Source organism: Salmo salar, chromosome ssa02 (genome assembly GCF_905237065.1).
Source record: "Salmo salar chromosome ssa02, Ssal_v3.1, whole genome shotgun sequence".
In the NCBI taxonomy this organism is placed as follows: Eukaryota; Metazoa; Chordata; class Actinopteri; order Salmoniformes; family Salmonidae; genus Salmo; species Salmo salar.
Window position 1 is genome coordinate 81,125,138 of NC_059443.1, and position 13,706 is coordinate 81,138,843.

Below are 13,706 nucleotides of genomic sequence, written 5' to 3' on the forward strand. Positions count from 1 at the left end.
CCGTGTGGCCTGTTCTGAAACCAACGGGTAAATGGCGTCTTACCGTTGACTATAGACAACTCAACAAACTGGTTCTGTTGTCTCGTTGGCCAATGACACAGCTCGACCAAGAGTTGCCAAGGTGGCAAAAGGCAAGTACTTCTCCACTGTCAACGTGGCGAACGGTTTCTGGACCATGACCGTCGACCCTCGTGACCAACACGCAGCCTCTAGGGGGACAATAATCTACGTGGACGGCGTTCTCATGAGAAGTGAGACTTTGTCATATCACATCACCTCAACGAAATGGACCACGTTCTCACCCAACTCGGGTGAATTTTGGCCCATTCCTCCTGACAGAGCTGGTGTAACTGAGTCAGGTTTGCAGGCCTCCTTGCTCGCACATGCTTTTTCAGTTCTGCCCACAAATTGTCTATGGGATTGAGGTCAGGGCTTTGTGATGGCCACTCCAATACCTTGACTTTGTTGTCCTTTTCTCAATAAAGTACAATCTTTGTCCCCATGTGCAGTTGCAAACCGGAGTCTGGCTTTTTTTATGGCGGTTTTGGAGCAGTGGCTTCTTCCTTGCTGAGCGGCCTTTCAGGTTATGTCGATATAGGACTCGTTTTGCTGTGGATATAGATACTTTTGTACCCGTTTCCTCCAGCATCTTCACAAGGTCCTTTGCTGTTGTTCTGGGATTGATTTGCACTTTTCGCACCAAAGTACGTTTATCTCTAGGAGACAGAAAACGTGTCTCCTTCCAGAGCGATATGACAGCTGCGTGGTCCCATGGTGTTTATACTTGCGTACTATTGTTTGTACAGATGAACATGGTACCTTCAGGCGTTTGGAAATTGCTCCCAAGGATGAACCAGACTTGTGGAGGTGTACAATTCTTTTGGCTAATTTCTTTTGATTTTCTCCTTGTGTCAAGTTTGAAGGTAGGCCTTGAAATACATCCACAGGTACACCTCCAATTGACACAAATGTCAATTAGCCTATCAGAAGCTTCTAAAGCCATGACATCATTTTCTGGAATTTTCCAAGCTGTCTGAAGAGTATGTAAACTTCTGTAAACAACTGTTGGAAAAATTACTTGTGTCATGCACAAAGTAGAAGTCCTAACCGACTTGCCAAAACTATAGCTGGTTAACAAGAAATTTGTGGAGTGGTTGAAAAATGAGTTTTAATGACTCCAACCTAAGTGTATGTAAACTTCCGACTTCAACTGTATACACGCAGTGCCTTCGGGAAATATTCAGACCCCTTGACTGTTTTCTAAAACTGATTAAATTTTATTTTTATCTCATTAAAATGTACAAACTATACCCCATAATGACAAAGTAAAAACAGGAATTTAGTTTATTTTACAAATGTATTAAAAAACTGAAATATCAAAATTTACACAAGCATTCAGACCCTTTACTCAGTACTTTGTTGAAACACCTTTGGCTACAAGCTTGGCACACCTGTATTTGGGGAGTTTCTCTCATTCTCTGCAGATCCTCTCAAGCTCTGTCAGGATGGATGGTGAGCATTGCTGCACAGCTATTTTCAGGTGTCTCCAGAGATGTTCGACCAGGTTCAAGTCCGGGCTCTGGTTGGGCCACTCAGACATTCCAAGACTTGTCCCGAAGCCACTTCTGCATTGTCTTGGCTGTGCGCTTAGGGTCATTGTCCCATTGGAAGGTGAACCTTTGCCCCAGTCTGAGGTTCTGAGTGCTTTGGAGCAGGTTTTAATCAAGGATCTCTCTGTACCTTGCTATATTCATCCTTCCCTCAATCCTGACTAGTCTCCCAGTCCCTGCTGCTGAAAAATATCCCCACAGAACCATCAGGTTCTTGGTCACCTCCCTAACCAAGGCCCTTCACCGATTGTTCAGTTTGGCCAGGCAGCCAGCTTTTGGAAGAGTCTTGACGGTTCCAAAATACTTCCTTTTAAGAATGATCAAGGACCTTGTGTTTTTTTGGGACCTTCAATGCTGCAGAAATGTTAAGTTACACTTCCCCCGATCTGTGCTGTCACACAATCCTCTCTCAAGGACAACGCCTTCGACCTCAGGGCTTAGTTTTTGCTCTGACATACACTGTCAACTGTGGGACCTTATATAGACAGGTGTGTGCCTTTCCAAATCATGTCCAATCAATTGAATTTACCACAGGTGGATTCCAATCAAGTTGTAGAAACATCTCAAAGATGATCAATGGAAACAGGATGCACCTGAGCTCCATTCCGAGTCTCATAGCAAAAGGTTTGAATACTTATGTAAATAAGATATATTTTTTTTATACATTTGCAAAAATGTCTAAAAACCTGTTTTCGCTTTGTCGTTAAGGGGTATTGTGTGTAGATTGAATCAGGCTGTAACGTAACAAAATATGGAAAAGTCAAGGGGTCTGAATACTTTCCGAAGCCAAAGCCATGTTATGAGGTGTGAAAAGGCCTGTTCATTCACATGTCATGAATTCACTATGACATCACATTTATATACATTTTATGGGTTGAAAAGTGTTTTTTTCTCAGACATAAATAAACAATTCCAGGTTAAAGCCAATGGCCATAGCTGTAATAAAATAACTAATTAACTGGCAAAGCAGCAGAGCGAGGCCCGCATCCAGCAACGTCACGAGTCACGTACACGTTCTTGCAGCTGTTTCAGTACAACACTACAGGGAGAGAGAGGGGGAGAGGGCAAACTCCACTGGACTAATTTCAATGTATGGAATCACTTAGGAGTTTCTGGATTTTGGGTAAACTTCTCCTTTAAAGCATCATTGAGAAATAATGAATTGAAGTTGGACATTTGTAGACTAGAGGTTAAGAATGTTGGGCCAGTAACCGAGAAGTCGCTGGTTCGAATCCACACGCCCACAAGGTTGAAAAAAGCTGCCGTTCTGCTCTTGAGCAAGGCAGTTAACCCCCAACAACTGCTCCCCTGGCACCGATAATGTGGACATCGATAAAGGCAGCCCCCGCACCTCTCTGATTCAGAGGGGTTGGGTTCAATGCGGAAGACACATTTAGGGTGAATGGATTCAGTTGTGACTGACTAGACATCCCCTTTCCTTCCATCCCAGTCCTCCTTTAAGACTCCATAATGTTTCATCATTAGATGCTACAGTCCTCCTTTAAGAGAGATCTTTGATGAAAACCTGAGCAGAGCCTGCTGCTTGAACAGTTCAGTTTTTGATAAATTAGCAAAAATATCAAACACAAATGTTTTTGCTTTATCATTATGGGGTATTGTGTTTTTAGAATAAGGCTGTAACCCAACAAAATGCGGAAAAGGTCAAGTGGTCTGAATACTTTCTTGAGGCACTGTACTCTCCGATGCCAAGTCTAGACAGGATTTATCCCTCAGAGGTCTGCCATAGAGCTCATATACTCTCCGATGCCAAGTTTAGACAGGATCATCCCTCAGAGGTCCCCACTCTACTCACCGTATGTGTAGTGATGTCCAGTCAGTAGAACCTCATGAAGGTACATCACCACAACATGCTGCATTACAGATCTCTTGAACAGAGATGCCTTTGAACGATGCCAAGATCTCTGAATATAGTTAATTGTCAAGGAGAGCGGTCACGTGTGTTGAGAAGCAGAGGATCACTAGTTTGAGTCCAGTATGGGGACAGTGGAGGAAACTAAACTGTTAGCAGCACACTGACGTCAGTTACACATGAAATCAATAAAGTTAGTCATTTCCAAATGAAACCATGTTCTATATGTCGGAGTTCAGGCTTTATTTGACCTGTTAAAGTAAGAAATTAAATTAATTTTGTCCATCACAGAGACGGAGGCCAAGACAAAAAAAGAGGCTTGTTTTAAAATATATATTTGCCTGTTCTGTAGCTCAGATGTTAATGAAGCAATGCAGACCACATTGAAGTGTCTTGAGTTTTGTTTGCCTCTTCTAGAGTCTTGTAAAGATAGGGGGTTGACTGGGACAGGCAATGTAACATCGATAAAGTTTTCAGGAAAAGTTTTTGTAAAACATGCACCTTACATCGCATCATCTTGAAACTTTCTCTCTAAAGCTAACTTTCATAAAGGTTTTATATGGTCTATTGGTTTCTCTCTTTTCATTGGCAGAATCCTTTTTCAGTGTTATGATATTCATAACATCCATATCCACCAGTCTATCTTCATGTCAACTAACAGAACTCGGCTGGTTGTCCTGGTAACAGATACCAGTGGGCAGATCTATTTTATTTGTTCAAACTAAACTACAGCACTTACTTTGATGAGTCAAATCTGATCCTTTCTTCTCTTCTCCTCCTCTCACAGTTCCATTCAGCCCCGTTGTTTTCCTGCAGTCCACCAGCAGCACAGACAACCTCTTCATACCCAGCAGTAAGGTGCTACCGGGAGAGACACGACACAGGGACTCCGGGAGGGCGGAAGGGCTAGCGTTGTCCTGGTAACCATAAAGAGGGGACACAGACACATATCATTATGGATGCTGATGTCACTGTTGACATAAAGTGCTTTACAGAAACCCAGCCCAGACCCCGATAGAGCAAGCTGTATGCTAGACCAGACCAAGCTGTACCCTCTGGTTTTCTGATCTGGAAAAACTCCTCTCTGTCTCGTCAGCATCAGGATGTTGTTGAGGCTCCCCATAGGATCCACAATAGTCATGTCTCTCTCCTGTGTGAATGAGAACATCAAACAGATAGTGATTATTATTCAAATCATAGGGTCTTACAAGAGGCATTAATCTCTCTAAACAGGGCCTAAAATGCAAATGTTAAAGGGTAGTTCCATGAAATGGGTGCCCTTTGCGTCCCTTTGATATTTTAAGTATAAATTATGCTCCAATATTGCATTATAAAAGCCTGTTATACTAGATGAGATGCACTTTAAATGTAGACCACATGGATAATTTAATAAATCTAATTTAAAAGACCCCACAATATATGTACCAATGGCAGATTGAACATTTAACAATTCCTACAGTACTGAACAACATATTCAAGTGTAGAACTTCAGTAGAATGCTCCTTAAAACCACACATTAGTTCAACAACGGCATAGTGTGTGCCACTGTTTTTAAGACAGTACTCACTGGTGTTAATCTGATATTCTGTCTCTTCTTCTTTCACTCTCACTCTCAAAACGTCTTCCTTCTTCACCTCTACTGAGATAGCATCCTCTTCCTCTCTAAAAGGTTCTTCCTCTGTTTCCTCTATAACATCCTCTTCTTCTTTCACGACAATGTTCAGCCTCAGAGGTTCTTTCTCCGTACAGCAGACCTCTTCTTCTTTAGCAGGGGATGAGTAGTTTAGAGAGCTCATGGTCGGGGATGTTAGAACTGGCGACTAGCCTAGTGCTAACCTCAGTATCAATATTTAACACGTTTGCAAATTGAACAAGCAAATTAGGTTAAAGTTAACCAGTTGATACGTAAAATGAACTGCGTTTCCAACAGTGGGATTAGCTAATGTACATTAACATGGTCTAAAGCGTCAATCTTTCAGTTTTATGTTGGCTAGCAAGCTACCGAGGTGGTTGAAAGAGTAGCCGCGTTGTTGTTCCTGAAGAAGCGTCCCGTCCAGTAAATTGTACGTCACGCAAGAAGCATCACATGAAAGACGCACATCGTCATCTGATGACTGGAGTGGGTAACACAGTTTGGAAACGATAGTTACTACACTTTTTGTATTGGAAAGAGCGTCATTATAATTTAACAATAAACTGATATATTTTCTCTTACGTCTTACAAAGAATACTTTCCTGTAAACAGACGTAGAAGCTTAATATGAATATGTAGATGCTGAATAAATACTTATATGAATAGGTTGTGTTTTAATACACATTTGCTCTGTTCGTTTTTAGCTAGATCAAATCAAATGTGACGGTACTATTCCCTTAAAGCTACGCTCTTTAAGATACAAATCATCCTGTAAACCAGGGGTGGGCAACTCCAGTCCTCGGGGGCCTGATTGGTGTCACACTTTTTCTCCATCCCTATCAAACACAGCTGATTAATCAAACTGCATTCTAAACTGAAGATCCTGATTAGGTGATTATTGGAGTCAGGTGTGTTAGCTGGGCCTGGAAGCGATGATCTCTTATTGATATCACTAGTTAAATCCACTTCAATCAGTGTAGATGAAGGGGGGAGACAGGTTAAATAAGGCATTTTAGGCTTTGAGACAAATGAGACATGGATTGTGTATGTGTGCCATTCAGAGGGTGAATTGGGAAGACAAAATAGTTAAGAGCCTTTGAACAGGGTATGGTAGTAGGTCCCAGGCGCCGGTTTGTGTCAAGAACTGCAACGCTGCTGGGTTTTTCCAGCTCAACAGTTTCCCATGTGTACTAAGAATCATCCACCACCCAAACAGTGGTGTTTAAGATGAGGCAGGACGATTTGTTTTTTCATGAGCATGGCCTTATTTCTATCACAGCATATTAGATGACTGTCATTCATATTCCATTCACCCTGTTCAATGTAACAGCAATAGGTTTAGGCTACTACATGATACTAGAATTTTCCCTATACCCATCACGAGATTGCTACAACCTAGTCTATGAATGAAAGTTTAGAATGTAGGTGCACACTGGTTGAGAGAAACATTTGAGGTGACAGACAGTGACCCATGGACAGACACTGACACATTCAATACTGCCTTGCACACTCTCGCCTGCATCTAGCTGAAATAGAGATTCAGGTCGAGATACATTTTTTAGGTGACAGACAGTGACACATGGACAGACAGTCGGGAAGACGTCACCAACTAATTATCATGGTCCAAACACACCAAGACAGTCATGAAGAGGGCACGACAACAACTTTTCCCCCTCAGGAGACTGAAAAGATTTGGCATGGGTCCCCAGACCCTAAAAAAGTTCTACAGCTGCACCATCGACAGCAACCTGACCGGTTGCATCACCACCTGGTATGGCAACTGCTCGGCATCTGACCGTAATGCACTACAGAGGGTAGTGCATACGGCCCAGTACATCACTGGGGCCAAGCTTCCTGCCATCCAGGACCAATATAAAGAAAGCCCCAAAAATTGTCAGATACTCCAGTCACCCAAGTCATAGACTGTTTTCTCTGCTCCCGCACGTCAAGCGGTACCAGAGCACCAAGTCTAGAACCAAAAGGCTCCTTAGCAGCTTCTACCCCCCAAGCCATAAGACTGCTGAACAATTAATCAAATGGCCACTGGACTATTACATTGACCCCACCTCCATTTGTTTTGTACACTGCTGCTACTCGCTGTTTATTATCTATGAAATGTCACTTCACCCCTACCTACATGTACAAATTACCTCAACTAACCTGTACCCCCGCACATTGACTCGGTACCAGAACCCCCTGTATATAGCCTTGTAATTGTTATTTTATTGTGTTACTTTTTATAATTTTTTACTTTAGTTCATTTGCTCAAATTTTCTTAACTCTTCTTGAACTGTACTGTTAGTTAAGGGTTTGTAAGTAAACATTTCACTGTAAGGTCTACACTTGTTGTATTCTTCCACCATCAGGTCGAGGTCTAAAATGGCGCCGGAGGAGATGGCCGCCGTTTTACGGTCTCCTAACCAATTGTGCAATTATGTGTTTTTTTCGCGATATTTGTAACTTATTTTGTACATAATGTTTCTGTAACCGTATCTTACGGAAGAAAAGAGCTTCTGGATATCAGGACAGCGATCACTCACCTCGGATTAGACAAAGATTTTTTCAACAACAGCAGCAAGCAGGACTCACACGATATTCTCCAAACACCCCACAGGGCAGACATCCCAATTATTCGCAAAAGGAAGCGACGCAGAGGAAGAAGAGCCGTATGCCTTGTCTGGACCCGCAGAAGGCAACTAGGAAAGCTGCCGTTACCGTCAATATTACTCGCCAACGTGCAATCATTGGACAATAAACTAGATGAGGTACGATCACTAATATCCTACCAACAGGACATCAAAAACTGTAATATCCTATGTTTCACGGAATCGTGGCTGAATGACGACATGGATATTCAGCTAGCGGGATACACGATGCACCGGCAGGGTAGAACAGCACACTCCGGTAAGACGGGGGGGGTCGGTCTGTGCATATTTGTAAACAACAGCTGGTGCACGAAATCTAAGGAAGTCTCTAGATTTTGCTCGCCTGAAGTAGAGTATATTGTGATAAATTGCAAGCCACACTACTTGCCTAGAGAGTTCTCAGCTATACTTTTCCTGGCTGTTTATTTACCACCACAGACAGATGCTGGCACAAAGACCGCACTGAGCCAGCTGTATAAGGAAATAAGTAAACAGGAAACCACTCACCCAGAGGCGGCGCTCCTAGTGGCCGGAGACTTTAATGCAGGAAAACTTAAATCAGTTCTACCAAATCTCTATCAACATGTTAAATGTGCAACCAGAGGGAAAAAAATTCTAGATCACCTGTACTCCACACACAGAAACACGTACAAAGCTCTCCCTCGCCCTCCATTTGGTAAATCCAACCACAACTCTATCCTGCTGATTCCTGCTTACAGGCAAAAATTAAAGCAGGAAGCACCAGTGACTCGGTCTATAAATAAATGGTCAGATGAAGCAGATGCTAAACTACAGGACTGTTTTGCTATCACAGACTGGAACATGTTCCGGGATTCTTCCAATGACATTGAGGAATACACCACATCAGTCGCTGGCTTTATCAATAAGTGCATTGAGGACGTCGTCCCCACAGTGACTGTACGTACATACATACCCCAACCAGAAGCCATGGATTACAGGCAACATTTGCATTGAGCTAAAGGGTAGAGCTGCCGCTTTCAAGGTGCGGGACTCTAACCTGGAAGCTTACAAGAAATCCCGCTATGCCCTGCGACGAACCATCAAACAGGTAAAGCGTCAAAACAGGGCTAAGATTGAATCATACTACACCGGCTCCGAAGCTTGTCGGATGTGGCAGGGCTTGCAAACTATTACAGACTACAAAGGGAAGCCCAGCCTCGAGCTGCCCACTGACACGAGCCTACCAGGCGAGCTAAATCAATTCTATGCTCGTTTCGAGGCAAGCAACACTGAGACATGCTTGAGAGCATCAGCTATTCCGGACGACTGTGTGATCACGCTATCCGTAGCCGACGTGAGTAAGACCTTTTAACAGGTCAACATTCACAAGGCTGCGGGGCCAGATGGATTACCAGGACGTGTGCTCCGGGCATGTGCTGACCAACTGGCAGGTGTCTTCACTGACATTTTCAACATGTCCCTGATTGAGTCTGTAATACCAACATGCTTCAAGCAGACCACCATAGTCCCTGTGCCCAAGAACACAAAGGAAACCTGCCTAAATGACTAGAGACCCGTAGCACTCACGTCCGTAGCCATGAAGTGCTTTGAAAGGCTGGTAATGGCTCACATCAACACCATTATCCCAGAAACCCTAGACCCACTCCAATTTCCATACCGCCCAAACAGATCCACAGATGATGCAATTTCTATTGCACTCCACACTGCCCTTTCCCACCTGGACAAAAGGAACACCTATGTGAGAATGCTATTCATTTACTACAGCTCAGTGTTCAACACCATAGTACCCTCAAAGCTCATCACTAAGCTAAGGACCCTGGGACTAAACACTTCTCTCTGTAACTGGATCCTGGACTTCCTGACGGGCCGCCCCCTGGTGGTGAGGGTAGGTAGAAACACGTCTACCACGCTGATCCTCAACACTGGAGCTCCCCAGGGGTGCGTACTCAGTCCCCTCCTGTACTCCCTGTTCACCCACGACTGCATGGCCAGGCACAACTCCAACACCATCATTAAGTTTGCTGATGACACAGCAGTGGTAGGCCTGATCACCGACAATGACGAGACAGCCTATAGGGAGGAGGTCAGAGACCAGAATAACAACCTATCCCTCAACGTAACCAAGACTAAGGAGATGTTTGTGGACTACAGGAAAAGGAGCACCGAACACGTCCCCATTCTCATCGACGGGGCTGTAGTGGAGCAGGTTGAGAGCTTCAAATTCCTTGGTGTCCACATCAACAACAAACTAGAATGGTCCAAACACACCAAGACAGTCGTGAAGAGGGCACGACAAAACCTATTCCCCCTCAGGAAACTAAAAAGCTTTGGCATGGGTCCTGAGATCCTCAAAGGGTTCTACAGCTGCAACATCGAGAGCATCCTGACCGGTTGCATCACTGCCTGGTACGGCAATTGCTCGGCCTCCGACCGCTTGGCACTACAGAGGGTAGTGCGTACGGCCCAGTACATCACTGGGGCAAAGCTGCCTGCCATCCAGGACCTCTACACCAGGCGGTGTCAGAGGAAGGCCCTGAAAATTGTCAAAGACCGTTCTCTCTACTACCGCATGGCAAGCGGTACCGGAGTGCCAAGTCTAGGACAAAAAGGCTTCTCAACAGTTTTTACCCCCAAACCATAAGACTCCTGAACAGGTAACCAAATGGTTACCCGGACTATTTGCATTGTGTGCCCCCCCAACCCCTCTTTTACGCTGCTGCTACTCTCTGTTTATCTTATACGCATAGTCACTTTAACTATACATTCATGTACATACTACCTCAATTGGCCCGACCAACCTGTGCTCCCTCACATTGGCTAACCGGGCTATCTGCATTGTGTCCCACCACCCGCCAACCCCTCTTTTTACGCTACTGCTACTCTCTGTTCATCATATATGCATAGTCACTTTAACCATACTCACATGTACATACTACCTCAATAAGCCTGACTAACTGGTGTCTGTATATAGCCTTGCTACTCTTATTTTCAAATGTTTTACTTACCTACACACACACACACACACACACATATATACCTTTTTTTAATCGCACTATTGGTTAGAGCCTGTAAGTAAACATTTCACTGTAAGGTCTACACCTGTTGTATTCGGCGCACGTGACAAATAAACTTTGATTTGATTTGACAAATTCAGGTATGTTTATCCCGTTTTTTTCTGTTTAAGTAACGTTTGTCATCAGAATCGGCAGAACGAATACACCACTGATCACACGTAAACACAGTTCACTTTCATAACAGCCACGTTGTATTCCTTCTCTCCTCCTCTCACCTTCTCCCCTTCGCTTCTGGACTTCAATGCACAACACATCAGCTGTATGTGACCAGGAGAAAAAAACTTTCCAACCCAAACCATATCATAACTGCTACACACATCCTACATTGTTGTCACCATATTAGCTAAAGTAACATCATAGTCAACATAGCTAATAGAACTAACGTGTTAGTAAAGCTGCTATTAATCATGCAGTAACGTTACAGTGTACAGTCAGTAAGCAGTTTAGCACTTACATTGGCGGGCCCCGGTGGCAATACATTTGTAAAACCAAAAGCTTACCTTGACTTGGAAGACTTCTAGTGTTGTGTTGGATAGTCATAGTCAGCTAGCATCCCTCTGTTTGAGCCTGGTGTTTGAGTATGCTAAACTAGCTAGCTGCATTTGCTAGCTAAGTAAGTGAAACTGAAAGTTGAAAATAAATGACAAAATCTCTCTCTCTTGCTTCTCCTTCATTTTGGAATAAATTAATTTGTTCAAAACTGTTCAACAATTATCTTTCTCTCTTTGAATCAACTACTCACAACATTTTATGCACTGCAGTGCTAGCTAGCTGTAGCTTATGCTTTCAGTACTAGATTCATTCTCTGATCCTTTCATTGGGTGGGCAAAATGTCAGTTTATTTATTCATTTTAAAATTTTATTTAACTTTTATTTAACCAGGTAAGCTAGTTGAGAACAAGTTCTCATTTACAACTGCGACCTGGCCAAGATAAAGCAAAGCAGTGCGACAGAAACAACAACACAGAGTTACACATGGAATAAACAAGCGTACAGTCAATAACACAATAGAAAAAAATAAAGCCTATATACAGTGTGTGCAAATGGCATGAGGAGGTAAGGCAATAAATAGGCCATAGTAGCAGAGTAATAACAATTTAGCAGATTAACACTGGAGGGATAGATGAGCAGATGATGATGAGCAGATGAAGGTGTGTAAGTAGTGATACTGGTGTGCAAAAGAGCAGCAAAGTAAATAAAACACTATGGGGATAAGGTAGGTAGATTGGGTGGGCTATTTACAGATGGACTATGTACAGCTGCAGAGATCGGTTAGCTGCTCAGATAGCTGATGTTTAAAGTTAGTGAGGGAAATGTAAGTCTCCAGCTTCAGCGATTTTTGCAATTCATTCCAGTCACTGGCAGCAGAGAACTGGAAGGAAAGGCGGTCAAAGGAGGTGTTGGCTTTGGGGATGACCAGTGATATATACCTGCTGGAGCCTGCTGGAGCGCGTGCTATGGAGCGCGTGGGTGTTTTTATCGTGACTAGTGAGCTGAGATAAAGTGGACATACTCCATATTCAGTTCATGTTTTCTAATAAAAACATACAAATATATGTCTGAGTATAGTTTGTACAACGGTATAAACAAGTAAGCATTCTCAGTCAACAATATAAGACAACGGGAGCACTGTGTATGTTATCTGATTAATTTTAAGTCAATGTGTTGTTCAATATCAATATACACACTAGGAGAAGTAATTATTCTCTCCTGTGTGGATTCGCACATGATGTTTAAGTGACTGTGATGAGTAATATGTCTTCCCACAGTCTGAGCATTTGTAAGGCTTCTCTCCTGTGTGCAGTCTCATGTGTTCTTTCAGCTTTCCTGAATAGTTAAAATGCTTTCCACAGTGGGGGCAGTGGTAAGGCTTCTCCCCTGTGTGTATTCGCTCATGAGCTTTCAGGTTTCCTAAATGGGCAAAACGCGTTGAACACTGGGAGCAGTGGTAAGGTTTCTCCCCTGTGTGCAGCCTCATGTGTTCTTTCAGGTTTCCTAAATGGGTAAAACGCTTAGCACACTGGGAGCAGTGGTAAGGCTTCTCCCCTGTGTGCAATCTCATGTGTTCTTTCAGGCTTCCTAATTGGATAAAACGCTTTGCACACTGGGAGCAGTGGTAAGGCTTCTCCCCAGTGTGTATTCGCTCATGAGCTTTCAGGCTTCCTGACTGGTTAAAACTCTTTCCACACTGGGAGCAGTGGTAAGGCTTCTCCCCTGTGTGTAATCTCATGTGTTCTTTCAGGCTTCCTAATTGGGTAAAACTCTTTCCACACTGGGCGCAATGGCATGGCTTCTCCCCTGTGTGTATTCGCTCATGAGCTTTGAGGGTGTCTAACCGCTTAAAACTCTTTCCACACTGGGAGCAATGGTGTGGCTTCGCTCCTTTGTGTACCCTCTCATGTCTTTTCAAGCTAACTAACTGGTTAAAACTTTTTCCACAATGGGAGCAGAGGTGTCGTCTTGCTGGTTTGGACGTCTTTGGTTCCTCCAAGTTTGGTTTTCCTCCTGCAAAAGACAGTGTTAATTTTAAGAGAGACCAGAATGAAATCTCCACATGATAAAACTGCCTTGCTGAGGTTTAATCCAAATCACACCCCTCAATAACCAGAGGCCAGTTTTCAAACATTTCATCATTTAAAACATATGATGTTGTAGAGCTTCCTGGTAATAACTGATATGTTTACATTACTTATTATTCTTTCTATTTTATAGGTAAGAACACAAAACACTAGACAGTTCTAGGACACTGAAGACACAGACGTCGCTGGATTCCAATCAGCAGGTGGTGTAAATATATAACCTTCATAGCTGAATAATACAGAAAGTGAAGTACACACTTCCTTAAACCTAAATTAAGTAAAGAAGTAATTTTGTGTGGAAGTTTCATTTTTA

The 13,706-nt window shown here is 43.2% G+C and overlaps 1 pseudogene; it reads right to left on the reverse strand.

Annotated features, from left to right (window-relative positions):
• Window positions 1–13,706, reverse strand: part of LOC106603759 (zinc finger protein 850-like) — a 75,161-nt pseudogene that overhangs the window by 52,998 nt on the left and 8,457 nt on the right.